Source organism: Nyctereutes procyonoides, unplaced genomic scaffold, assembly GCF_905146905.1.
Source record: "Nyctereutes procyonoides isolate TBG_1078 unplaced genomic scaffold, NYPRO_anot_genome, whole genome shotgun sequence".
NCBI classification, from domain to species: Eukaryota; Metazoa; Chordata; class Mammalia; order Carnivora; family Canidae; genus Nyctereutes; species Nyctereutes procyonoides.
Window position 1 is genome coordinate 9,778,885 of NW_026575042.1, and position 26,709 is coordinate 9,805,593.

General features: G+C 37.6%; 1 protein-coding gene across 3 annotated transcripts in view; it reads left to right on the forward strand.

Annotated features, from left to right (window-relative positions):
- Positions 1-26,709, forward strand: part of MYRIP (myosin VIIA and Rab interacting protein) — a 365,531-nt gene that overhangs the window by 29,184 nt on the left and 309,638 nt on the right. The window lies entirely within an intron of this gene.

Below are 26,709 nucleotides of genomic sequence, written 5' to 3' on the forward strand. Positions count from 1 at the left end.
ACTCAGCTCCAATTACAGTATTTGGACTACTTGGTATAAGAGTCACATTCTGGGGGAGAAAGTCTCATTGGTCTGGCATGAGTTCTGTGCCTGTACTTGGCCTGAAGTGATGAAAACTTCAAAACGAATGGTTCCACCAATACCACATGAAATGTGGGAATGGAAGTTCCCAAGAATGAAATTGGGTGGCATTACCAAATTGTTGGTGGACGGTGGAATTGCCTGAATTGATCAAAGCTGGTGGGCGGAAAGCACTTTGATGTGAACAGACTTCTGTGCTTTAAATTCAGAGGCTTATAAGAACCCTTTCTCCATCTTTTGTTTCCAATGGAAATTCAAGTGGTATAGATTTATAAAGTAGTAGATAAGATGGTGAAAAGTCATGTTATCGGAGAGATGGCTTCAGGTTCCAGTAGAGTTCTGATACTGATTTCTCAAGAGAGATATAAAGGATTCATTCCCTCAGAGTAGAGAGGTAGAGAGCCTAGAGCTCAAACTATGTGGGTCAAGCTAAGCATCAGTTTTATCATCTGTAACATGGGACTGATAATTTCACCTAAAGTGACTTTATATACAGCAGCTAATGCATGCTCTGATAAACCCATAGTACTGATGTCTCTTCCCGCAAACTTCTCACAGCCCTCAAAACATTTATTCAAGGCATTGAGAAAATTGAGACTGACAATGTGTGTGGTCCCTACCCTCAAAGAGCTCTGCCATAAGCAGATGGTTGTAGGCTTGCAGCATGAGGGGCGCCAAGACAGGGGGGTGGGCAGTAGAAAATGAGGGCATCTAGCCTGATCAGGGAAGGTTTTCTCTAAAGTTGAGATGGATCCTAAACTGGTGGGAGGCACTGCCTAAGTGAAATGATAAGGAGGGAAATCTGACTGCTGCGGTTTGGCATGACCGGAGTATAGTCATGCTCAGGGCAGGGACAGAGCTGGAGAGCTGGCCAGGGTTTCCTTGGATGGGAAGGACGAGGATCTCAAGCCAGGAAGTTCTGTCTTTTTGTGGTCCTGGAAAATCTCTTTTGCAAAATGTAGTCCTTCGGATTTTCTTTACTTTGTCCTAAAAGAAGGAAGGAGGGAATATCAGGTGTGGACTGAATAATAATATCAGGTGTGGACTGAATTTGATGCCAGGAAAAGCTGGATCAGATTGCAGCAGGCGCCCTTATTTCTTTACAAAGTAACAGCTGACATGGCACAGAATTCTCAAATACTGCAGGTAGAATATGTTTTCAGTTAGCCAGAGCTAAGGCTGATTTTCATGTTTCCTACTGGCTATAGGACTGCCTTAAGGTTAGTAATGATTTTGATCTTTTGTTTCAGTTTTTAATTTTCTTTTTTTTTGTTTTTTTTTTTGTTTTTTTTTAGTTTTTAATTTTCTATCCATTTTAGGAAATTTTTATTTTAAAGGGTATTTTCAATAGTATTCCTGTCTTTCCCCTAAATCCTATAAATGAAGGAAGCCAAAATATAAACTTGAATGGAAATTTTGTGTAGTTAAAAAAAAATCACTACTTTTCATTTGCCTTACTAGTACTTAATTTGCATTTTTATTTATGAGCTTAATTTCAGCAGATGCTTCATCAGCTCTTGGAGCAACAAGGGAATGTGATAACAGGAATTTCTCTGGGTCTTAGCGAAAGATTATACTGTAGTTGGTGATATACTGACTGATAAGTCTTTTAGTGCAAAACGAATAATCGCGTATCTTCAGATTTTCTGATCTCGATTTCTGCCAAAACATGATAATGTTTATATTCCATTTGAGGATTTTCTTCTCTGCAATGTCCTTTTTTGTGTGGGTGGACTGTCAGAACTGTGGGAAATTTACTGGGATTTAATGACACATGCTCTTGGGACCTTCCAGTTCTCTATAGCTACATCTGCCTCCAGAAGCCAGTGATGGCTAATTTAATCTAAGAAGTTAATACCTTTGGGGGAGGCAGATTATATTCTGACAACCTCCAAGTAGAAAGATTCTAGGACATATGCTTAAATATATGCCAATTAAGTTAGATATTTTGGTTTAGTCAAAAGTTTCAAGTGTATAAGACTGTTTGCAAGTTGAAAAGTCAGTCACTTAAAATTTGAATAAATGTAGGTTTGCATTCCAAGTTCAAATTTGAAAACACCATAGACTTTGGGATTATTTTTTAACAATTGTTTTCATACACATAGCGGGAAAGATTTGGTCAGTGTGATTGCTTCTTATAATGACCCTTTAAAGGGGTACGATAAAGCAGGTTAGGGACATAGATTCTGGAGTCAAGTCTCCTCACCTAGTAGGCTGGCACAGCCACTTACCAATTGGTGACATTGAGCTACTGATTTAACGCTCAGGGCCTCCATTTCCCTCAATGAAAGAGTAGGAACTATAATAACTCTGATTTTTGAGAGACTTTACAGCAAAGCCTGCCACCAACAGCACATTTTATAAAAAATATTAGCCACTGTTGCTATTATTAATTAATTATAATCATCATTAATATCACTTAGATTCAAATGTTTGGCCAATAGAGTTTGCAGAGAATGAACACTAATGTAGAAATTATGTTGAATAATTTTTTAACTTTATAAAAACAATTTCTAATATTATTAGCATAAGAGAGAATGATCATAAGGAAGACTTCCAAAGTGCCAAGGATATATATGTGTATTTTGTAATATTACACAAAATATATAGCAAAAACTGAACCTGGTGCAAGCTGCTGTATATCCTGTAATTTTCTGCAGCTGTCACATATCATGGATGCCCCAAAACTGTTATTAATAAGTATATATGTATATATATAATTTCTTTTTATAAAGTTAATAAATACTTAGGGAAATGTAAAGAATATACTCTCTTAATAATTCCAACTCTTTCTCTATGAACTTTGGTGTAATTTTTCAACCATACACACCTGGTACTTTCAGAAGGTATTCAGTGAATATTTTTAAGATACCATGTGTCTTCCTACCAAACATTTTCTAATGCATTTCCTTTACCCGTGGCCCCAGTTGCAGTTAGGTGCTCTGAGCATATTTGATACTCTCCAGAATGTCCTTCTCTTTTGTGTCCCATAAAAGGATCTTTAGGCTTGTACATTGAACTGCTTTGCCTGTCCAGTTGGACACATTAAATCCTATCACCAGTCTTAAGATAGTTTGTAAAGGTAAGTATCAAAATAGAGATTTAGCAATCCAAATTGATGTTGAAAATGATCTTAAATATAATTTTATTTTTTTCTGGAAAGAGATTATACATTATTTCTTGATAGTTTGCTAGTATGATTTTGAGAAATTTAAGTAGGTAAGGCAGGTTTGCTTGGTGGTTAGGAGCATAGACTCTGCAGCCAGTTACAAGCTGCATGCTCTTGGGCAAGTTATTTGCTTTCTCTTTGCTTTAGTTTCTCTCTTTTAAAAATGAGGCTAATATTAGTACCCACTTCCTAATGAAGAAAAATACTGCCTGGTTTGTAGTAATAGTGGTATGTTTGCTGTTATGTACTTTTTATTTAGAGTACAGAGCTAGGTAATCCATACATCATAATCATATAATTTCCTCCTGTTTAAGATAGTTGAAGAACATGTCTGTTAGTGGCAGATCAGGCAATTGGGACTTACTCTTCTACTGAGGACAACTGGAAAATCTGAATAAAATATGTAGAAAAAATAATAAAATATATCCATTTCAAAGCATGAGAGAGCTAGCTAACAAGATAGTGAGGAATCAGTGGACCAGAGCCCTGGGGGGACCATGGCCTAAGGAGGAGAAACCCCAACACTTGGAGCTATCCCCTGGGGCATTTGCCAGTTTGTGAGTTTGTGACAGTTTGTGACAGCAGCAGTTTTGACAGTTACTTGGGATTAGGGAGATTGGATTTAGAGGCTTGCCAAAGGAGCCTGACAAAACCATTTACTTTGTGTTGAGGTCTCCAAAAGCTCCACCTTTGAAGTAGGGTGAATTGGATGAAGAAAGCCTATGCAGGAACCTCAGCTGAGATTCCAGTTGTTTCAGGTTTTTTTTAAGATTTTATTGATTTATTTTAGAAAGAGATAGTGTGTGCATGAGGGAGGCGGGAGGGGCAGACGGAGAGAGAATCTGAAGCAGACTCAATGCCAAGAGTGGAACCTGATAGGGCTTGATCACATGACAACGAGATCATGACCTGAGCTGAAACCAAGATTTGGATGCTCAACTGACAGCCAACTAGGCACCACCAGTTGTTTCAGTTTTGATGTTGAAGTTCAATCTTAGAGATGAGAATGTATGCCTGGATTGCTGGCACTAAAAGGCACCTGACACAAACAAGAATCCTCTGTAGAGGAAAGTAACTACAAATAGACTTCAATTTTGCAAACCCAATGCACAAATAAATAGATAAATAAATAACTGGGTACAAGAGAAGATGAGAGGAAATTAATAAAAACAAGCAGAAAGGAAGGGAAAATACAAACAGACCTACAGATTTCCCAGATACTATCAGGCAGATTCAAAAATAACTATGTTACTATATTCAAAGAGATAAAGGAAAAGATTGAAAATGTAGACAGAAAAAAACCTAGAACAAGTAAGAAAATGCAATGGAAAATTTAGAATTGAAAAATTGCCCAATTAAAAAACTTAAAAACTGGTTTATGGGGCACCTGGCTGGCTCAGTCAGTGGAGCATGTGACTCTTCATCTCAAGGTTGTGAGTTTGAGCCCACATTGGGCATGGAGCCCACTTAAAAAATATCGGTATAATGATAGGTTAAAAATACATGAAGAGAAAAATGAATCAACACTCAAAGAATTCTGACCTAAGTTGGGAAAATATCCAGAGTAAAATATGAGAAACAGGACATAAAATCAAAAGAAAGAATTTGAGACATGAAGAGTACAGTGAAAAGGTTCGACAAACACAGGTGATTATGGTCACCAGAAAGAAAAAAGAATAAAAAAAAGAAGAAATATTATCAGAAGAGAAAATGCCTGAACAATTTACAAAACTGATGGAAGTTTATGAGAACTACAGACTCTCTACAAAAGAGAGCATAATTACAAAACAGAACTGTGATGGCTAATTTTATGTGTCAGCTTGGCTGAGCCATAGTGCCTAGATATTTGTTCAAACATTATTTTGATGTTTCTGTGAGTATGTTCCTTTGGAAGTGATTAACATTTAAATATGTGGAATTTGAGTGAAGTAGATCACTCTCCATAATGTGGGTGGACCCCATCCAATCAGTTGAAGGCCTTAACAGAATAAAGACTGACACCCTCACCCCTCCATCCAGAGCAAGAAGAAATTCTGCCAGGAAACTGTGTTTGGACTCAAACTAACTCTTCTCTGAGTCTCCCACCTGCCAGGCTCCCCCATCAGATCTTGGAATTGTCAGGCCTCTGCCATTGCATGACCCAGTTCCTTAAAATAAATCTCTTCCTCTTCTCTCTATCCTGTTGGTTCTGTTTCTTTGGAGAACCCTGGCCAATACAATAACCAAAGGAGAATTTTGAAAGAAGAGAAGCAAAAGCAAATTATTTGGGCACCCAAGACTGGAGAAATAATGTAGTGGCAAGACATCTTGTGATACCCAAATCAACAGCAGAAAATGACTCAGGCTCAATGTTTCCTGGACTCCAACCTCTTGGTAGTCTCATTCCTTCCCCAGATGGAATAGGAGTCTTACAACAATAGCAGGTGAACGTGGCACCACCCACAAGGGAAATCAATTGGGAGCCAAGTAGGGATTGGGAATCAAGTGGAGATTGGGAGTTTGGGATCAGTGGAGGATCAAGTGGACATAGGAAGTGCCCTCCTTCCCTGCTGGGTCTGAGACCCCTTTATCACTGAGCAGCAAGTAACTGGGTTGAGAAGCACTCTGTATCACCACAGGCTGGGGGGTATCTCCCCACCATAAGTGCCCAGCCTAGGAAGCCTCTTCATCCCTATGGGGCTAATACCTTTCTCCCCCTCGATATACTGAGAAGAATCTTGTCATACTAGGCAGCTTAGCCCTGAAAGCCTCTTTAGTTCCACAGGTGGAGTTTTCCTTACCCTACTGAGAGGCACCTGGCATTCTGGTCTAAGGAAACCCAGTGCACCCCCTCATGCAGCACAGCAGGAACCAGTGTGAGCCTCAGTGGCACTAGATAAGCCAAGTGGATTTTTGAATACTATGAAAATTAAATTTCCATTGGATCCTTAGTCTAAAAAAGTAGGACAGGGCCTTGTGCTAAATATACCTAAATAGAAGGACTGCCTATTATAATAAAAAAATAGCTAAATAGGACCCAGAGTCTCCTAACATAGTAGCCAAAATGTCCAGGGTACAAATGAAAAACACTCATCATAATAACTGGAATATTACAATTTGAGTGAGGAAGACAACTGATACTAACGTGAAGATTAATTGGATGTTGGAAATAACTGACAAGAATTTTAAAGCAGCCGTTATGGCCTTGGGAGCAGCTCAGGAGGCGGCTCCTGGCAGAGGGGTCTGTGCCCTCCTGCCTTTGGGAGCCGCCCCCCAGGAGCGCGATTCCAGCAGCACAGGCCCTGGATCCTAGGGCGCCGGGGAACCAGCCCACGATCCTGCGCTCCCCCCGGGACAGGCGGAGGCAGGGAGGGCACAGGACAGCGAGGACTCTCCTGCCGCCCTGCGGCCTGGAGCTGTGCAGATCAGCAGACCCCTCTATCCCCACCCCCGGCTCCCGGAGCATCCAGGACAGTGTGGACTGGGAGACTGTGGTAGTTACTGCTGGAGCTGAATCCAGAGCTGGGGAGCTGGCCGCCGCCAGTGTGGTTGTTCCTCCTGGTGTCACCTGTGCCTGGGACAGAGCAGCGCTGCCAGGGAACAGGGGCCTCACAGGATAAACAGCTCCCACTGAGCCCAGCACCCAACAGGGCCGGGGCAGCTCCCCCAGGTGCACACATCTGAGAATCAGCACAGCAGGCCCCTACCCCAGAACACCAGCTGGAAGGATGGGGAAAGAGCAAGTTCTTGGCTGAGCAGCGCTGGAAAGCTCCAGGGGAAGTCGAGGGATTTACTATATAGAACCAGAGGATACCCCTCCTTGTTTTTTTTTTTCTCTTCCTTTTTCTAGTATAAAAGGAAGTTTTTACCCACTCTGCACTGAGCAAAATGACTAGAAAGAACTCACCACAAAAGAAAGAATCAGAAACAGTACTCTCTGCCACAGAGTTACAAAATTTGGATTACAATTCGATGTCAGAAAGCCAATTCAGAAGCACAATTATCAAGCTACTGGTGGCTCTGGAAAAAAGAATAAAGGATTCAAGAGACTTCATGACTGCAGAATTTAGATCTAATCAGGCCGGAATTAAAAATCAATTAAATGAGATGCAATCCAAACTGGAGGTTCTAATGATGAGAGTTAAAGAGGTAGAAGAAAGAGTGAGTGACATAGAAGATAAGTTGATGGCAAGGAAGGAAGCTGAGGAAAAAAAGAGAAAAACCATTAAAAGACCATGAGGAAAGGTTAAGGGAAATAAATGACAGTCTCAGAAGAAAAAAATCTACGTTTAATTGGGGTTCCAGAGGGTGCCGAAAGGGACAGAGGACCAGAAAGCATATTTGAACAAATCATAGCTGAGAACTTCCCTAACTTGGGAAGGGAAGCAGGCATTCAGATCCAGGAGATAGAGACCCCACCCTAAAATCAATAAAAACCGTTCAACACCTCGACATCTAATAGTGAAACTTGCAAATTCCAAAGATAAAGAGAAAATCCTTAAAGCAGCAAGAGACAAGAGATCTCTAACTTATATGGGGAGAAATATTAGAGTAAGAGCAGACCTCTCCACAGAGACTTGGCAGGCCAGAAAGGGCTGGCAGGATATATTCAGGGTCCTAAATGAGAAGAACATGCAGTTAATAATACTCTATCCAGCAAGGCTCTCATTCAGAATAGAAGGGAGAGATAAAAAGCTTCCAAGATAGGCAGAAACTGAAAGAATATATGACCACCAAATCAGCTCTGCAAGAAATATTAAGGGGGACTCTGTAAAAGAAAGAGGATGCCCAAAGAAATAATCCACAAAAACGGACTGAATAGGTATTATGATGACACTAAATTCATATCTTTCAATAGTAACTCTGAATGTGAATGGGCTTAATGATCCCATCAAAAGACACAGGGTATCAGACTGGATAATAAAACAAGACCCATCTATTTGCTGTCTACAAGAGACTCATTTTAGACCTAAGGACACCTACAACCTGAAAATGAAAGGGTGGAGAACCATTTACCATTCAAATGGTCCTCAAAAGAAAACAGGGGTAGCAATCCTCATATCAGATAAATTAAAGTTTATCCCAAAGACTGTAGTAAGAGATGAAGAGGGACACTATATCATACTTAAAGAATCTATCCAACAAGAGGACCTAACAATCATGAATATTTATGCCCCTAATGTGGGAGCTGCCAAGTATATCAATCAATTAATAACCAAACTAAAGACATACTTAGATAATAATACACAAATACTGGTAGAATTCATACAGCACTTTCTGCAAATGACAGATTTTTTAAGCACAACATCTCCAAAGAAACAAGAGCTTTAAATGATACACTGGACCAGATGGATTCCAGAGATATTTACAGAACCTTACATCCAAACACAACTGAATACACATTCTTCTCAACTGCACACAGAACTTTCCCCAGAATAGACCACATACTGGGTCACAAATCAGGTCTCAACCAATACCAAAAGATTGGGATTGTCCCCTGCCTATTTTCAGACCATAATTCTTTGAAACTTGAACTCAATCACAAGATGAAATTTGGAAGAAATTCCAACACGTGGAGGTTAAAGATCATCCTGCTAAAAGATGAAAGGGTCAACCAGGAAATTAGAGAAGAACTTAAAAGATTCATGGAAACTAATGAAAATGAAGATACAACCATTCAAAATCTTTGGGATACAGAAAAAGCAGTCCTAAGAGGGAAATACATCGCAATACAAGCATCCGTCAAAAAACTGGAAAAAACTCAAATACAGAAGCTAACCTTGCACCTAAAGGAACTGGAGAAAGAACAAAATAAAACCTACACCAAGCAGAAGAAGAGAGTTAATAAAGATTCGAGCAGAACTCAATGAAATAGAGACCAGAAGAACTGTAGAACAAATCAACAAAACCAGGAGTTGGTTCTTTGAAAGAGTTAATAAGCTAGATAAACCATTAGCCAACTTTATTAAAAACAAAATAGAAAAGACTCTAATTAATAAAATCACAAAAAAGAGATCACCACCAATACCAAGGAAATACAAACGATTTAAAAAACATGAGCAGCTATACACCAATAAATTAGACAACTAGAAGAAATGGATGCATTTTTGGAAAACCACAAACTACCAAAACTGGAACAGGAAGAAGTAGAAAACCTGAACAGGCCAATACCCAGGAAGAAATTGAAGCAGTCACCAAAAACCTCCCAAGACACAAAAGTCCAAGGCCAGATGGCTTCCCGGGGGAATTTTATCAAACGTTTAAAGAAGAAACAATACCTATTCTACTAAAGCTGTTCCAAAAGATAGAAAGAGATGGAATACTTCCAAACTCATTCTATGAGGCCAGCATCACCTTAATTCCAAAACCAAAGACCCCACCAAAAAGGAGAATTATAAACCAATATCCCTGATGAACAGAGATGCAAAAATTCTCATCAAGATACAAGCCAATAGGATCCAACAGTACATTAAGAAGATTATTCACCATGACCAAGTGGGATTTATCCCCGGGATGCAAGGCTGGCTCAACACTTGTAAAGCAATCAACATGATAGATCATATCAACAAGAGAAAAAACAAGAACCATATGATCCTCTCAATAGATGCAGAGAAAGCATTTGACAAAATACAGCATCCATTCCTGATCAAAACTCTTCAGAGTGTAGGGATAGAGGGAACATTCCTCAGCATCTTAAAAGCCATCAACAAAAAACCCATAGCAAATATCATTCTCAATGGGGAAACACGGGGAAATACATCTTTCCCTTAAGATCAGGAACATGACAGGGATGTCCACTCTCACCACTGCTATTCAACATAGTACTAGAAGTCTTAGCCTCAGCAATCAGGCAACAAAAAGAAATAAAAGGCATTCAAATTGGCAAAGAAGAAGTCAAACTTTTCCTCTTCGTAGGTGACATGATACAGTATGTAGAAAACCCAAAAGCCTCCACCCCAAGATTGCTAGAACTCACACAGCAATTCGGCAGTGTGGCAGGATAAAAAACCAGTGCCCAGAAATCAGTGGCATTTCTATACACTAACAATGAAACTGAAAAAAGGGAAATTAAGGAGTCAATTCCATTTACATTTGCACCCAAAAGCATAAGATACCTAGGAATAAACCTAACCAAATAGGTAAAAGATCTATACCCTAAAAAGTATAGAACACTTCTGAAAGAAATTGAGGAAGACACAAAGAGATGGAAAAATATTCCATGCTTATGGATTGGAAGAATTAATATTGTGAAAATGTTACTGCTGCCCAGGGCAATTTACACATTTAATGCAATCCCTGTCAAAATACCATGGACTTTCTTCAGATAGTTGGAACAAATAATCTTAAGATTTGTATGGAATCAGAAAGGATCCCCAAAAAGCCAGAGGAATATTGAAAAAGAAAACCATAGCTGGGGGCATCACAATGCCAGATTTCAGGTTGTACTACAAAGCTATTATCATCAAGATGGTGTGGTAGTGGCACAAAAACAGACACATAGATCAATGGAACAGAATAGAGAACCCAGAAATGGGACCTCAACTCTTTGGTCAACTAATATTCAACAAAGCAGGAAAGAATATCCACTGGAAAAAGGACAGTCTCTTCAATAAATGGTTCTGGGAAATTGGACAGCCATGTGCAGAAGAATGAAACTAGACCATTCATTCTCTTACACCATACACAAAGATAAACTCAAAATGGATGAAATATCTAAATGCAAGACAAGAATCCATCAAAATCCTAGAGGAAAACACAGGCAACACCCTTTTTGAACTTGGCCACAGCAACTTCTTGCAAGATACATCTATGAAGGCAAGGGAAACAAAAGCAAAAATGAATATTGGGACTTAATCAAGATAAAAAGCTTCTGCACAGCAAAAGAAACAGTCAACAAAACTAAGAGACAACCTACAGAATGGGAGAAGATATTGGCAAATGACCTATCAGATAAAGGGCTAGTATCCAAGATCTATAAAGAACTTATTAAACTCAACAGCAAAGAAACAAACAATCCAATCATTAAATGGGCAAAAGACATGAACAGAAATTTCGCAGGGGATGACATCAACATGGCCAACAAGCACATGAGAAAATGCTCCACATCACTTGACATCAGGGAAATACAAATCAAAACCACAATGAGATACCACCTCACACCAGTGAGAATGGTGAAGGTTAACAAGACAGGAAACCACAAATGTTGGAGAGGATGTGGAGAAAGGGGAACCCTCTTGCACTGTTGATGAGAATGTGAACTGGTGCAGCCACTCTAGAAAACTGTGTGCAGGTTCCTCAGAGAGTTAAAAATAGAGCTACCCTACAACCCAGCAATTGCACTGCTGGAGATTTATCCCAAAGATACAGATGCAATGAAACGCCGGGACACCTGCACCCCGATGTTTCTAGCAGCCATGTCCACAATAGCCAAACTGTGGAAGGAGCCTCGGTGTCCATCGAAAGATGAATGGATAAAGAAGATGTGGTCTATGTATACAATGGAATATTACTCAGCCATTAGAAATGACAAATACCCACCATTTGCTTCGACGTGGATGGAACTGGAGGGTATTATGCTGAGTGAAGTAAGTCAATCAGAGAAGGACAAACATTATATGGTCTCATTCATTTGGGGAATATAAAAAATAGTGAAAGGGAATAAAGGAGAAAGGAGAGAAAATGTGGGAAATATCAGAGAGGGTGACAGAACATGAGAGACTCCTAACACTGGGAAACGAACAAGGGGTAGTGCAAGGGGAGGTGAGTGGGGGGTTGGAGTGACGGGTGACGGGCACTGAGGGGGGCACCTGTCGGCATGAGCACTGGGTGTTATGTTATATGTTGGCAAATCGAACTCCAATGAAAAAAATACAAAAAAAATAAAGCAGCTGTTAGAAAAGTGCTTCAGTAAATAATTTCAAATCCACCTGAAACAAATGAAAAATAGGAAATCACAATAAAGAGAGTTATAAAAAAGAACCAAAAAGAAATTATAGAACTGAAAAATATAACAATGGAAAGAAAAAAATACTTGCTGGATGAACAAAAAACTGTAGTGAAGATGACAGAGGATCAGTGAACAAGAAGAGTACAGATCAAAAGAATTTGCCCAAACTGAAAAACAGAGAGAAAACAGACCATGAAAATGAGCAGAGCCTCAAGGATCTATGGGACAATAACGCAAGACCAACACATTTAGGGGTAAGGGCAAGAGAGAGAAGGATATGTTCTGATAAGTAACTCAGTGGTGTGGTTGATTCATAGAGATCCAGAAGGAAGGTCAAAGTCAAGCCCAGAGAGAGAGCAGGTTAGAATGAGGTCTTCAAGGGCCTTGGTGGTAAGTAAAGCCCTCTCAAAGTTATCCCCAAAGCTATAGGGAATGGTGAAAGGATTTTTATGCATGGAGGTAACTTGATCAGCTTATCCCTTTTTTTAAAAAAAGATTTAATTTATTTATTCATAAGAGACAGAGAGAGAGAGAGGGGCACAGACAGAGGGAGAAGCAGGCTCCATTCCATGCAGGGAGCCTGATGTGGGACTCGATCCTGGGTCTCCAGGACCACACCCTGGGCTGAAGGCAGTGCTAAACCCCTGAGCCACCCGGGCTGCCCAGCTTATCTCTTTTAAAACATTATGTTTGTGCGTGTGTGTTGTGTGTGGATGAAATTTAAATTTGATTTTAAAAATCTATTAAAATAAATTAATTTGTACTATACTATTTTTATATTATACTTATATATAATAATATATTTGTATACAATCTATTTTGTTATATTATTAGTTATATTAAATATGATATCTTTAAAGTATATTTTATTTATGAAATAAATTAAGATTAAATATTTACATTTAAAATATTGAATACACAATACATTTAAATCATTCAAAATTTCAAAAGCATTGAAAGTATGCTTCACACCACTGACCATAGTTGCCCTTTTCTTTAGGTAACTCATGCCACTGGGTTTTTCCTATGAATTTTTCTTGAGTGATTTATGCATATACAAGTAAGTATGTGTACACGTATATACATTAGAAACTTATATTTTATTCCTCTCTTTTTATACAAATAATGGCATAGTATACCTACTGTTTTGCACCTTGCTGTTTGTACATATCATTATCCAACCTTTACCTAACCCTATATTTGAAGACTTCCATAACAGTTCATAAAGTTTCTTCATTTTTCCCTACCAGATGCATACTTTTCCATTGTATGGCTATCCCATCATTATTTTTCACTTGGTTCTCTAACGATCTTTCTAAATATGTCATTTTTGCATAAATATATGTGTGTTACCTCTGTAGGATAAATTCTTAGAGGTGGAATTCCCGAATGAAAGGCTATCTGTCTACTTCCCTATAATATTGATAAGTATTGGCAAGTTGCCATCCATAGAGATGGTACACTTAGAATCCTAACTGCAATGTATGAGAGTGTCCATTTCCTCACAGCCTTACCAACATCCTGTGATACTAAGCTAGTGAATCTTTGCAAATCTGATAGGTGAAAAAAAAGTCTTTCAATTTGTATTTGTCTTTTTATGTGTTTGATAGGTTTATGAGCCATTTATCGTTCTTTCTGGGCATTCTGTTTCTTCTGATTTTTATTACTCTCCTTGTCCATTTTTCTGTTAGGTTTTTGCTCTTTTTTCTTATGCACTTGTCAAAGTTTTTATATTGAGGGAAATTATCTTTTTGTCTTTGATGTAGGTTGCCATTTTTTTTTCATTTTTGTCACCTAACTCTGCTCATAATGTTTTGGTTCTTTGTTATGCAGATATTTCAAATTTTATATTGAATTTATCCATTATTTTCAATGTTTTCTGAATTTTGTGTCATATTGAGGAATGCTTTTCTCACTCAGAGATTATGAAAAAATTTTGTTTCATTTTCTTTTGTTACCTTTATGATTTTACTTTATTTTTTTTACCTTTAGGTTAGTTATGCATTTTGGAATTATTCTGTTGGTGTACGAAGTACGTTTGTGTTACTCATTATTTTTGTAGCTTAAAAAAATTTAAAAGTTTAAGGGCATCTGGGTGGTTCAGTTGGTTAAGTGTCTGATTCTTCATTTTGGCTCAGGTCATGATCTCAGGGTGGTGAGATTGAGCCCTGTATCAGGCTCTGTGCTCAGCAGGGAGTCTGCTTGAGATTCTGTCTCCCTCTGCCCCTCCCCTTTCTCTCTCTCCCCTCTAAAAATACATTTTTTTTAAATTTAAAAGATCAGTTTTCCTTGGGACCCAATATAGTCTCAAAATTTTCAGGAATTGCTTATGTATTTGTTCCAGTATTTTCATTTCCTTTCTTTAGGGTCTCTTCTTTTTCCCTCCATATCTGCAGTATTCTCCACAATCTGTCTTACTCTGTTTCTATTTCACTTTGGTCCCCTTTCTCATATCTTTCCCCCACTTTGTTCCACTAGTTTCTCAGCTACCTGGTATGCCTTCTTGGCATAATTTCTGCAATGGTTGTTACTTTCCCCCGCCTATTTCCAAAGCCCTGTCAATTCACATTTTGTCATTTTGTGTTACTTTGATATTTTTTCCTATTTCTTCATTCATAGGTGTGATTTGATCATTAAGTTTTTAATATCTTAAAAGTATTTGGTCACTCCATTGCTTTATCACATGTCTTACAATGAGAGGTCTTTACTTGCTTACTTGCCTTTCTTGCTCATTTATTTTATCTTCTAGTGTTTTTATATCATTTCTGAGTTTTTTTCTTTTTCATTATTCACCATCCAAAGGAGTTTAATTTTTCCTGAATGGTTGTTATGGAAGGTTTATAGAGATTGGGGACGTGGTCCAGGCTCACTGGAGTTTTTTTTTTTTTTTTTTTTTTTTTTTTTTTTTAAATAACTGGCCTTTATTTCACCAAAGCCAATGAAGAAAGGAATTTTTTTTTTTTTTTTTGGTTTGGTTTGACTCTTTTATTTTTTGGTAATGTAAAGGGTTTTTTTTTTCCTACTGCACAAAAGGAAGACTGCTTCCGGGAATCATGTGTTCTCCTTATATTATCATTTCTTTTTGGAGAAGAGAGAAACAAAACACGGAGTCTACGTAAGCTTGTTGAGCCAGTTGGTCTACCTCTCCTGTGTCAAGCAAGAGTTGGCACCTCACTTTGTGTCCTTTGCCTTGTGGGAAGCTCTCTCTGCCTTTTATCTTCTCTTCCTCCAACTTAATTTCCTTTATTTTAGATACCATTCCACTTACATTTGGTATCTGTAGTTTTAATTGTCTCCTGGCTTAGCTGAAATGAAATTTACATTTTGTTTCTCATTTTCCTTTTTGCTTTTTGAATTATTTCCAGAATGAGAAGGGGGAAATGTTGACTTTCACACAACAGATTCAAACTAGAAGTCAGCCTAGATATTGTTTAAGCTGCAAAAAGGCCAATAATACATCTTCACTGTAAAAGCCATTTGGTGGCATTTTCAGGTGGGATTGTAGCAGGCCACCAAGATCAACATATCCTAGCTGAATGTTAATAGCATCCTGCCATCCCTGGTCCAACCAGTTGTGGCCTAGTGTTGTAATTGAGTCTGCTCTAGGCCATTCCTGTCTATAGGTAAATGATGAGTCTCAGAGAAGCAGGCTGTCATAGTAGGGATAGCAATCTTGAAGCTGAAGTAATGAAGGTCAGTGAGTTCTACAGTCCAAGTACCACCTCCTTCAAAGAATAGACACAATGAAAGGTACATCTCATGTGTGTGTTGTTTTCTTTCTTCCAAGGTGGAAGTTTTGTTTTTGTTTTTGTTTTTGTTTTTTTTTCCCTGATAGCAAGTGCTTTAAATTAGAGTCCTAACACTTAGATTTTTTTGGAGGAATAACTTTTCAGTTCTAGTCAACATCTAGTCATGGCTGAAGAGGGAAGCCCCAGCAGTACTTACTTTTTATCACCTTTAGGACTTTGGACTTTGCAAGTTAATCTTTTTACTTTTCTATTAGGTTCATGATATCACACACATACATACACACACAGACTGTGGGTTTATAAAATCTCTTCAACCATTTGTCCTTGATCTTTCTGTTCTAAGTATCTTTCTAGAATGTCGCTTGTGTAAACACTGACCTTTTATGATGAACTTTCCATTATGTATGTACTTAATATCTTTGGAGTTCCTTTTTTTTCTTTTCATTTGTAAGGTATGTACTGACCAATTTCCTGCAGAAGTGTCAGTGTCCTTCCTCATGTTTGTTATTCTAGCCAGGAATAATATAGACAATTCTACCTTTTTTGAGGTCTTCTTTTTTTTTTTTTTTTTGAGGTCATCTAACTTTAAAGTTATGAGTCATTTATCGCTGTAGAGAACTTTGAAAATATAAAAATCACTCATGAACGACTGCTGTCAGGCTTCTACCACTTTGTTATAACCTACCTTCTGGTTTGCTTCCAGGGTGGCTGATGCAAGTCACTTTTTATCTAATGCTTGCAATAAAATACCTCTCCCATAATATCTTGTGAAAGTTGGGTAAATGCATGTGAACACACTGCTATTTGTGTCACATGGTAAACCTTCAAATGGAGGCTGAGTATGATGAGAGTTTGTTTTGGTTCTTTTCTAAGCAGCTGTAATCAAATTTGACCAAGCACAGAATTAAAACACAGTTCAGTCTTGAATGGGTTGCATGGTTTCATAAGTAAGACCCCAACTCTTTTATAGGTGGGTTTTCTGTTCTCCAAATTTTGATAATTATACTGTTTAGATATGACCTCAGGCTGAACTTTTAATTTTTTGGCCTATTGAGATTGAAAGGTTTTACCCATTTTTGTAATAAACACTGAATTTTCTAATTATTCTTTGCTCATCATCAGGTTTTTGAAAGTTTTCCAAGTCTCAAGATATAATTCTTTGATTCTTAGAACATAATAGGAAACTGAATTGATATTAGTTATTTATCAGCTGAAGTTAATAGAGTATCTATCAGGCATTATTTCATGACCTTGACAAAAAATGGGATTTTTTTTTTTTAGTGATTGGTATTTTTTAAATTTTTTTTAAAGATTTTATTTATTCAAGAGATACACAGAGAGAGAGAGGGAGAGAGAGAGGCAGAGACACAGGCAGAGGGAGAAGCAGGCTCCACGCAGGGAGCCTGACGTGGGACTCAATCTCGGGTCTCCAGGATCAAGCCCTGAGCTGAAGACGGCACTAAACCGCTGAGCCACCCAGGCTGCCCTAGTGATTGGTATTGTATCTCTTCTTGTTTTAGGGTCTTTGCAGCTATAAACTGATGTGAAATAAAATATAATTGAGTAGTGAACAGTTTTCAGGCTGTCCCCTCTAATATGATAATATCAGGCTTCTCCTTTGACATTTTATTATCCTCTTGTAATGTCAAGACCATTTATTATATTATAAACTTGAGCTACTCTTGTAAAGTTATTACTGGCTTTTATTAGTGTTCAAAATAACATTTATTTTTCATCAAGAAAGTAATCCATGTTCATTGTGGGAAAATTGCAAAACATAAAAAGAAAAAACATTAAAAAATAACTAAAATTTATAAGAAATACAATAACCCGGAAATAATAACAACTGTGAACATTTGGCATATGATTTATTATTCTGTTCTTTTTAATGGAATTCACACACTTTTTTTTTTTAGAATAACAGAACGAGATCACTTAATATTGTTCTTCAGTCTGTAATGTTTCATTCATAAATATGTTGTGAATATTTTTCCATGTCAGTAATATATCATTTTTGTATTGTATTTATACAATACAATAAATAAAAGTAAATTATATTTCCATGTCAGTAATATATCATATTTTAAAAATATGTCATTTTTATAGCATGTTAGTATCCTAGTGGAGATATATCATAGCAAATTTAACCAGTGGCCTAACATTAAATATTTCTTTTTCTTTTTTTTTTAATTAAAGATTTTATTTATTTATTCATGAGAGACACACAGAGAGAGAGAGGCAGAGACACAGGCAGAGGGAGAAGCAGGCTCCATGCAGGGAGCCTGATGTGGGACTTGATCCCGGGACTCCAGGATCATGCCTTGGGCTGAAGGCAGGCGCTAAACCGCTGAGCCACCCAGGGATCCAACATTAAATATTTCTGTTGCTTAAACAAATTTTCTATTGTAAATAGCATTGAGGAGACTATACATATCCTCATACATATGCTTAATGGGCATTTGTTTAATTTTTCAAATTGTTTATTGTAGAAGGGAAAAAACACCCAAAAGTACATTTTTTAAAAATTGCATTTATGAAATTTTACCACTCAGAGGTAACTATTGATAATATTTCTTGTGACTATCTTTCAGTGTATTTGTAGTTTATCTAATTACATAGGATTTTACTATTCATACTATATTTTTTGCTTTTTATTGAACCATGTCATACATAAATCAAAAGTGTATACTTCAGTGGATTTTCACAAATTGAATACATCTATATAACTAGCACCCAGATCAGGAAACAATGTTACCAGTTCCTCAGCTTTACTCTTTTTAGTCACTGTTTTCCTGCTCAGTGATGAAGACTCTCCTGCTTCTAACACTGTAGAATAGTTTTGCCTGATTTTGAACTTTGTATAATTGGAATCATCACTATTTTCTCTCTGTGTCTATTTTATTTTGCTCAGAAGAATATTCATGAGATTCATTCATACTGTCATATGTATTTGTAGTTTACTTGTGCTTATTGCTATGTAGTATTCCACTGGTGAATATACCATAATTTAGTCTTCTATTGAAGGGTATTTGCATAACTCCCAGTTTGGGTGAATTATTAATAGTGCTGCTATACACCAAATGCTTTTTCATCTCAGCAATACATTTTCCATTTTACTCTTCATTTCTTTTTAATAACTTTAGTTTCTTTAACTCACTAACAAATGGCCTTAGAAACCTCATAGACCTGATGTGGTTTGTCAACTATCCCAAACATTTATAGACCAATCTATCTGACTTAGATGACCCATGAAGAAATAAATAGATACATACATACATACATACACAGACACACAGACACAGATGGGTCTTTCTTGGGCCTTTCTTTCCTGACTTGCCCTGAGCTGGTGATCTACCAGCTGATCTCATGTGAGTGACACACCTTAAAACCTAGTATTGCAAATCACCTCTCATTATTGTTCCTTCTCCTAATTGTCTGGCTAACACTATCCATTTTTGTCTCCAGGTGAACTTTGAAACCTTTTTATCAAGTTAGGAATAAAAATTCACATGAATTTTTTATTGACCATTTTTTTTAATGAATCTGTTAATTTGGGGGAAAATCTGCCATCTTTATAGTATTAGGTATTCTCGTAAAGGAATTGAGAATAGGTAGAAGCTTATGAAAACTTGATAACAAAAACAACACCCAACATTTTACTGCATAAAACAAGCAAGTTCACATAGCAAAACACAAGATGAATACAATTAAAAGGCAAGGGACAATCTGGGGACAACAGGATGGATGACTATTTTAATATGTTAAGTGTCCTTTAAAAAATACTAAGAAATATATAAAATTCTCTAAAATTTAAAATTGCAAAGTTCATAAGAAAAGGCAATTCCACAAGTATCAAGGTTCAAAACACAGTGTAATGAAATATTCCAAATAACTAGTGACCAAAGCACTACCAATTATAATAACTTTCCATTTTCATTTATTTATTTTTTTTTTTGAGTTTTTTTTTTTTAATTTTTATTTATTTATGATAGTCACACAGAGAGAGAGAGAGAGGCAGAGACATAGGCAGAGGGAGAAACAGGCTCCATGCACCGGGAGCCCGATGTGGGATTCGATCCTGGGCCTCCAGGATCGCGCTCTGGGCCAAAGGCAGGTGCTAAACCGCTGCGCCACCCAGGGATCCCTCCATTTTCATTTAATAAGAGTTGAGGAAGAACACAGGCACTCATATATCCTAGTAGGAGGAAGACAAGAGTAAACATTTTCATGGCAATCTGGCAGTAATTATCAAATGTGCCTAAACATTGACCCAGCCATTCAATCTAAGAATTTTCTTCAAGGATGTGCAAGTAAATATGTATAAAGGTGTTAGTGTTATTTATGGTAGAAAAACATTGGAAATAAACAGAAAGTATGCAAGTATGATTGCTTAAGTTGTGGTACAGCCACACAATGGAATATTTTGTACCCATAAAAATGTATTAAAGGAAAGAATTTTGTGACCTTTAAGGGAAGGAATCAAATGAAATATACAGCATGCAGTTCACCAAAAGTATGTGATAATACAATATTGTATTCTCTCTGCTGCCATCTTAGTTAGGTATAAGCCCGAGAGATCAAGGAGGGAAAGCACTGTTCTAGAAGCCAGGACTTTCTGAACCAGCTTTGTGTCATGGGGAAACCAGTTCCTTCTCCTGTGCTTACCCTCTCTCATCTATAAATGAAGGCTCCATAGCTAAGTGACCTGTGATTCCTGGACGTGAGGCTTCTCTAGCCCTGAGATGCTATCTCTGTTGTACAGGAAATCTAATCATGTTTACTGTAGAAAAGGAAGATGCTTTCCTCATTTCCCCAAAGGGTTTTCTCATTGTTCTCTGCCTTGTCCATTTAGAGCTACTTTATTTATATCTTTACAGAAACCATTTATCCCTTTTGAGTCCTGATCATTATTTTTAGGTTTGAGATGATCAAAGCTGCCACTTCTGTCTTTCACTAACTGCACATCTTAGAAGTTCATATAGAATTCTCAGAAACCAAAAGCCGGTGAGTGAAGTGAAGTGAAGTGAAGTGAAGGGGATAGATGTATCACCTTGGGAGGAAACTCCAGGGTGCCATTATCACCTTTAATGGGGTATTCTAAAGGAAGGAATCAGTCTGCATTTTCCCTGTGCCCTCTGATCTGTTTCTTCCTGCTCATTGAGGGACTTGAAGATGGCATCTTATGGAGCTTCCCCTTTGCCTTGCAGCCTAAAAGTGGAGCCTTACTTCTAATTTACTTTTGCAGACCAGCAGGTGAATTAGACTGTCTCCCCACCCACCCTGCCCCTACCCCCCAACCCCAACATCACATGAGCAAAGTGGACCACAGATTTACTTTGGACCAATAGCATAAATGGTGTGAAAAAATATTTTAAAAATAGCTGGGATTCCTGTTGTGATTTGTTGGTTAAATCTTGAAGTTGGTTTGCATCGTACAAGTATGAGGCTTTAAATCATTTAACAGAAGACTTTTAATGATGGAAACTTGTCCGTTCTCTGTGTTTATTGCCATTATTTGGAAACTAAAAGGGCAGGTCACCTTTGCCTGAATAGCAACCAAGTAATGGGAGTTCCTGTTCTTACCTTTCACATGCTAGGACATGGTAGGGAACTCTGGACTCCAAGTATGAAAACCTGAGGTCCAGAGTTTCCTTCTGCATCTCACAGGAAGGCCTGTGTATGGAGTAAAGGTATGGACTTTAAACACAGTCAGACCTTAGCTGTCATTCATTATTTATCTTACAGTCAGAACATGTAACTATGAGTCTATACTTTTTCATCTGTGAGTAGTAACAGTGGTTGTAGTTCCCTGTAGAATTTTGTGGGAGTTAAAAATCATCAAATGTGTGTATATATATGCATACACATACATGTATGAAATGCCAAAGCATCTGGAACATAGTAAGTGTTCAACCAATAATGGTAGATCTATTAAAATCATTAACAACTTAAAAATTTTTATTTTTGAAGTATAGTTGACCTACAGTGTTATATTAATTTCAGGTGTACAATGTAGTGATTTGACAGTTCTGTTACATTACTCAGTGCTCACCATGACGAATGTTGTCACCATCTGTCACCACACAGTGTTATTAAAATATTATTGACCACATTCTGCATGCTGTACTTTTCATCTTCTTAACATATTTACCAAAATCATTGTCATCATCTTTATGATACTTCTCAGTATATTCCTTGGACAGTGTTTCAAATATTTGCTATAATTATGATGAAATTAGATTAGTTTTGTTTAATGTTAGGTTTACTTTATGCTTATGAAAAATACCTTACAGATAGAAACAACTTGAATCTTTTCATAATAATAATAGTAATAACAATAAGTAATAAAATGTTAATAATTATTACTTAATACAATAGTAGTAATAATATGTAGTACCTTCTTATAAAAGACAGTACTTACTATGTCTTTCCAGTGACAGCTATGAAGCCTCTGTGTGATTATCTGCAAACAAATCTTTTCTCCTCTTCAGAGGCCCCATCTTGTTCTTTATAGTTTTTGCGTATTCCTAAAAAACACATGCTTTGGCTTTCCAAATTTTTGAACTTTTTATAAAAAGGATTATAATGTGTGCCTGCTGCACATGTATTTACCGATGACATGATTTTCTGTCTCAACATTATGTTTTTAAGATTCACTCATGTTGATGGGTATATCTACAGTGTGTTCTTTTTTGCTGCAGTAGAGAACTCTATTATGACACACAAATACACCATTTATCCTCCTCTCATTTATGGATATTCAGGGTAGTTTCCAGGTTTTATTTGATTTGTTTGACTTTTTGCATTTTTTAATGTGACTGCTGTTAATGTCTTCTGTTAGGTTGAACGACATGAAATAGGCATTTTTATAAATTGGAATGGTACAGATTTAGAAATTTCATGTGCTCTAACCAAATTCCTATCTCTTGGTGTATATTTGCAAGATTATATTGGAGGAATATACTCAGAGGTGGCAGAAATGCCAGTTTATAAGTAAGGTGCATCATCAACTTTGATACTCATGTCACAAAGCAATTGCACCAGTTTATATACACCATATGAAAGCTGCCATTGTCCCAATTCCTGTCAAGACTCCGTGAGTGTGAAATATAGCTTTGATTTGCAATTCTGTAATTACCGATGAAATTAAGCATCTTTTCATATGTGTATTTGCCATTTCTATGTAAACATGTGCAAATGGCTTTGGAAGTGGCTAATGGGTGGAGGTGGAAATGTCCTGAGGCCCATGCTAGAAAAAGCCGAGGTTGCTTTGAGAAGACTGTTGGTAGAAATATGGATGGTAAAGGTGTATGCTGAGGGCTTGGGAAAAAGAGAGGAGGCTGGAGAGAGAGCTTCTATCATCTGAGAGAATACAGGTATCATTGTGAAAAGAAAGGTGGTAAAAATATGAATATTAAAGGTACTTCTGGTGAGGTCTCAGACAGAAATGAGGAACACATTATTAGAAGTGGAGGAATTGAATCCTTTCTTTATAAAGTAGGAGAGAATTTGGTCAGATTGTGTTCCAGTGTTTTGTGGAAGGTAGAACTTGTAAGTGATAGATTTGGGTATTTAGCTGAGATGTCCGAGCAAAGTGTTGAAGCACAACGTGGTCTGTCCTTGCTGCTTATAGTAAAATGCAAGAGCAGAGAGAGAAATTGAAGAAGGATTGTTAAGCAGAAGGATCTAGATCATAAAGATCTGGAAAGTTCACATTCTATCCATGTTACAAAAAATGAGAAAGTGTGATTGGAGAGAACATCAGGGGTCTGGCTGGACAGGCACATGCTACACAGATTATGAGCCATTTCAACTCAGCCATTTCAGCAGAAACCGGGAATGGAGCTTTGCTTACCCAGGGAAGAGTTGTAGAGGACCCTCTTGCTTGAAGGGTTGGCCTTCTGTGCATTTCATGGGAAACCAATGAAGTTTTTGAGAATTTATTATCAGTGGAAACACTGCCAGTTTAGACTAAACTGAGACAGGATGAAATGAAGGCTGGTGGCCCTTTGAGATTCTACAGGCCTGGCCAGTAGAGCTACCTGGCTACACACATGTGTTATCCTTCAAGAAAGGGGAAGAAATATCCTGAAGGCAATTAATTTGGAGGTCCTCAGGGCTACGTCTGCCACCCACTATGGGGTGGGACTCTCTTTTCCTCAGTTACAGAGGTCCAAGCTGCTCTGGCTATACCCAGGGCCGAGGGGGTAGGATAAGCCAACCTGGTTGGTTCAGAAGGTAGAGCCACTCTGCTAGGCACAGAAGAAGAGAATTATTCTTGAGCCTTAAAAATCTAATGGAATTTGTTCTGCCCTCAGACTTGCTTGAGACCCAAGACTCCTTTCTTCTTTCTAGTTTCTCCCATCTAGAATGGGAACGTCAATCCAGTGCCTCTCCTACATATAGCACTTTGGAAGCAGATAACTTGCCAGGTTTCACAGGTTTATCCCTGGAAAATAATTTTACCTCTGGATGAATATTGCTTACAGCTCACCTGTACCTAAGTTAGATGATATTTAGAGGAGATTACTTACTTAGAGTTGAAGCTGGAATGGGCTAAGACTTTTGTGGCTGCTGGGATGGCCTGAATATATATTACATGTGAGAAGACATGAATTTGGGGAACCAAAACATGAAAGGTTGTGGTCTGAGTTGTGTCACTCCAAAATGTTGAGGTCCTAATTCAAATTGTGACTGTATTTGGAGATAGGATATTTAAAAAGAGAGTTAGGTTACAATGAGGTTATTAGGGTGGACCAGAATCCAGTATTACTGGTGCCCCTATACTAAGAAATTTAAGGGGCACCTGGGGGGCTCAGTCAGTTAAAGTGTCTTCCTGTGGCCCAGGTCATGATCCTACGGTTCTAGGATCAAGCCCCACATCAGGCTCTCTGCTCTGCAAGGGTCTGCTTCTCCCTCTCCCTCCTTCTGTGTGCGTGTGCGCGCGCTCTCTCTCTCCCTCTCTCTCTCAAGTAAATAAATAAAATCTTTAAAAAAGAAAGAGATTTAGACATTGACATATACAGAGGGAAGACCATGTGAAGACTTAGGGAGAAGATAGCCATCTCCCAAGGCAAGGAGAGAAGCCTCAGAAGAACCCAACTTTGTCAATACCTTGATCTCAGACTTCTAGTCTCCAGACCTGTGAAAAGATTAATTCTGGTGTTCAAACCACCTAGTCTATGGTACTCAGAAGATTAATTCTGAGTTCAAACCACTCTAGTTTATAGCAGCCTTGGCAAACTAATACACCTACCTATATGGCAGTACTACTCTGTCTTAATTAATGTAGCTTTTTAATAAAGACCTTCCATAACGAGTAAAGGTAATGAGAGTGGATGTTCAAGCCATGTTCCTGATCTTAAGGGAGAGCATTCAGTCCTTTTTTTTTTTTTTAATTGCTGCACTTCTAGTTTGTTTGCTTGTTTGTTTGTTTATTTATTTAAATGTTGTTAGTTAACATACAGCAATATTGATTTCTGGAGTAGAATTCAGTGATTCAACACTTATATGCAACACCCAGTACTCATCACAAAGAATGCCCTCTGTCATCATTGAATATGATGTTAATTTTAATTTAGATTTTCTTTTGTTCTTTTTCCTGAAAATGCCCTTTATATAATGGAGGAAATTTCCTTGTAGTTTTAGTTTGCAGAGGGCTTCTGTCATAAATGGGCATTGATCATATGATCTTTTCATTTTGTTCTGTGAATGTGGTGAATTACACTGGTTGAGTTTTGAATGTTGAACTAATCTGGAATTGCTTAGAAAATCCACTTAGTCGTCATATATAATAATCTTTTTGGAATCTTGCTGGATTGGTTCCACTAATACTTTATTGAGGATAGTTGCATTTGTGTTTATGATGGTTGTCAGTTCTAGGCAATTTTCCAGAATTGTGCATTTTATTTTATACCTGGGTGCAGCCATTCATTTAAAATCACTTTTAAAAACATAGTTCCCCATAATTTCTAGGTAAGCACTGCTGGAAGGTGCTCCTTTAAAATACTATCTTTTCTACTGCTGAGAAATGGCTAAATAAGATTATTTTACTATATTTTCTCCTTTTGCAGAACAGAGTTTATCGATTTCTAGTTTATATTTTATGGCCACGTGATGAAAATTAAAGGAATATCGTATATATGGGATATTTAAAAGAGTATTATAATTTATTTTATTTTGCAATTATTACAATACTTAGAATTTAAAACTGCAAGTCACAAAAATTTAGAATTTTTGGATCCTGTCTTTGGCATTTTGTAGTAATCCACACTAGCCCTCTGTATGCTTCATTGTGTTGAAAAAAAATGATTTATGATTTTTTTTTCTAACTTAAAGCATTGGGTGGGATGAATAAAACTGGCAGATAGTTGCCTTCTCTCTTTCTCTGCAGCCTTGCCAAAATTGTCTGTAAATGTTTATTGACTATGAGAGCAGAGCAAGATACTACCTTAGCTCAAGCTGTATTAATTCTGTGTTAATAACAAAATGGAGGAGATACCAGGGTGGTTCAGATAGTTAAGCATCTGCCTTTGGCTCAAGTCATGATCCCCAGATCCTGGGATCGAGCCCTGCATTGGGCTTCTTGCTTAGTGGGGGAATCTGCTTCTCCCTCTGTCCCTGCTCATGTGCTCTCTCTCACTCACTCTGTCTCTCAAATAAATAAAATCTCTTTTTTTAAAAGATCTTATTTATTTATTCATGAGAGACGCAGAGAGAGAGACCGAAACATAGGCAGAGGGCTCCTCACAGGAAGTCTGATGCAGGACTTGATCCCTGAACCC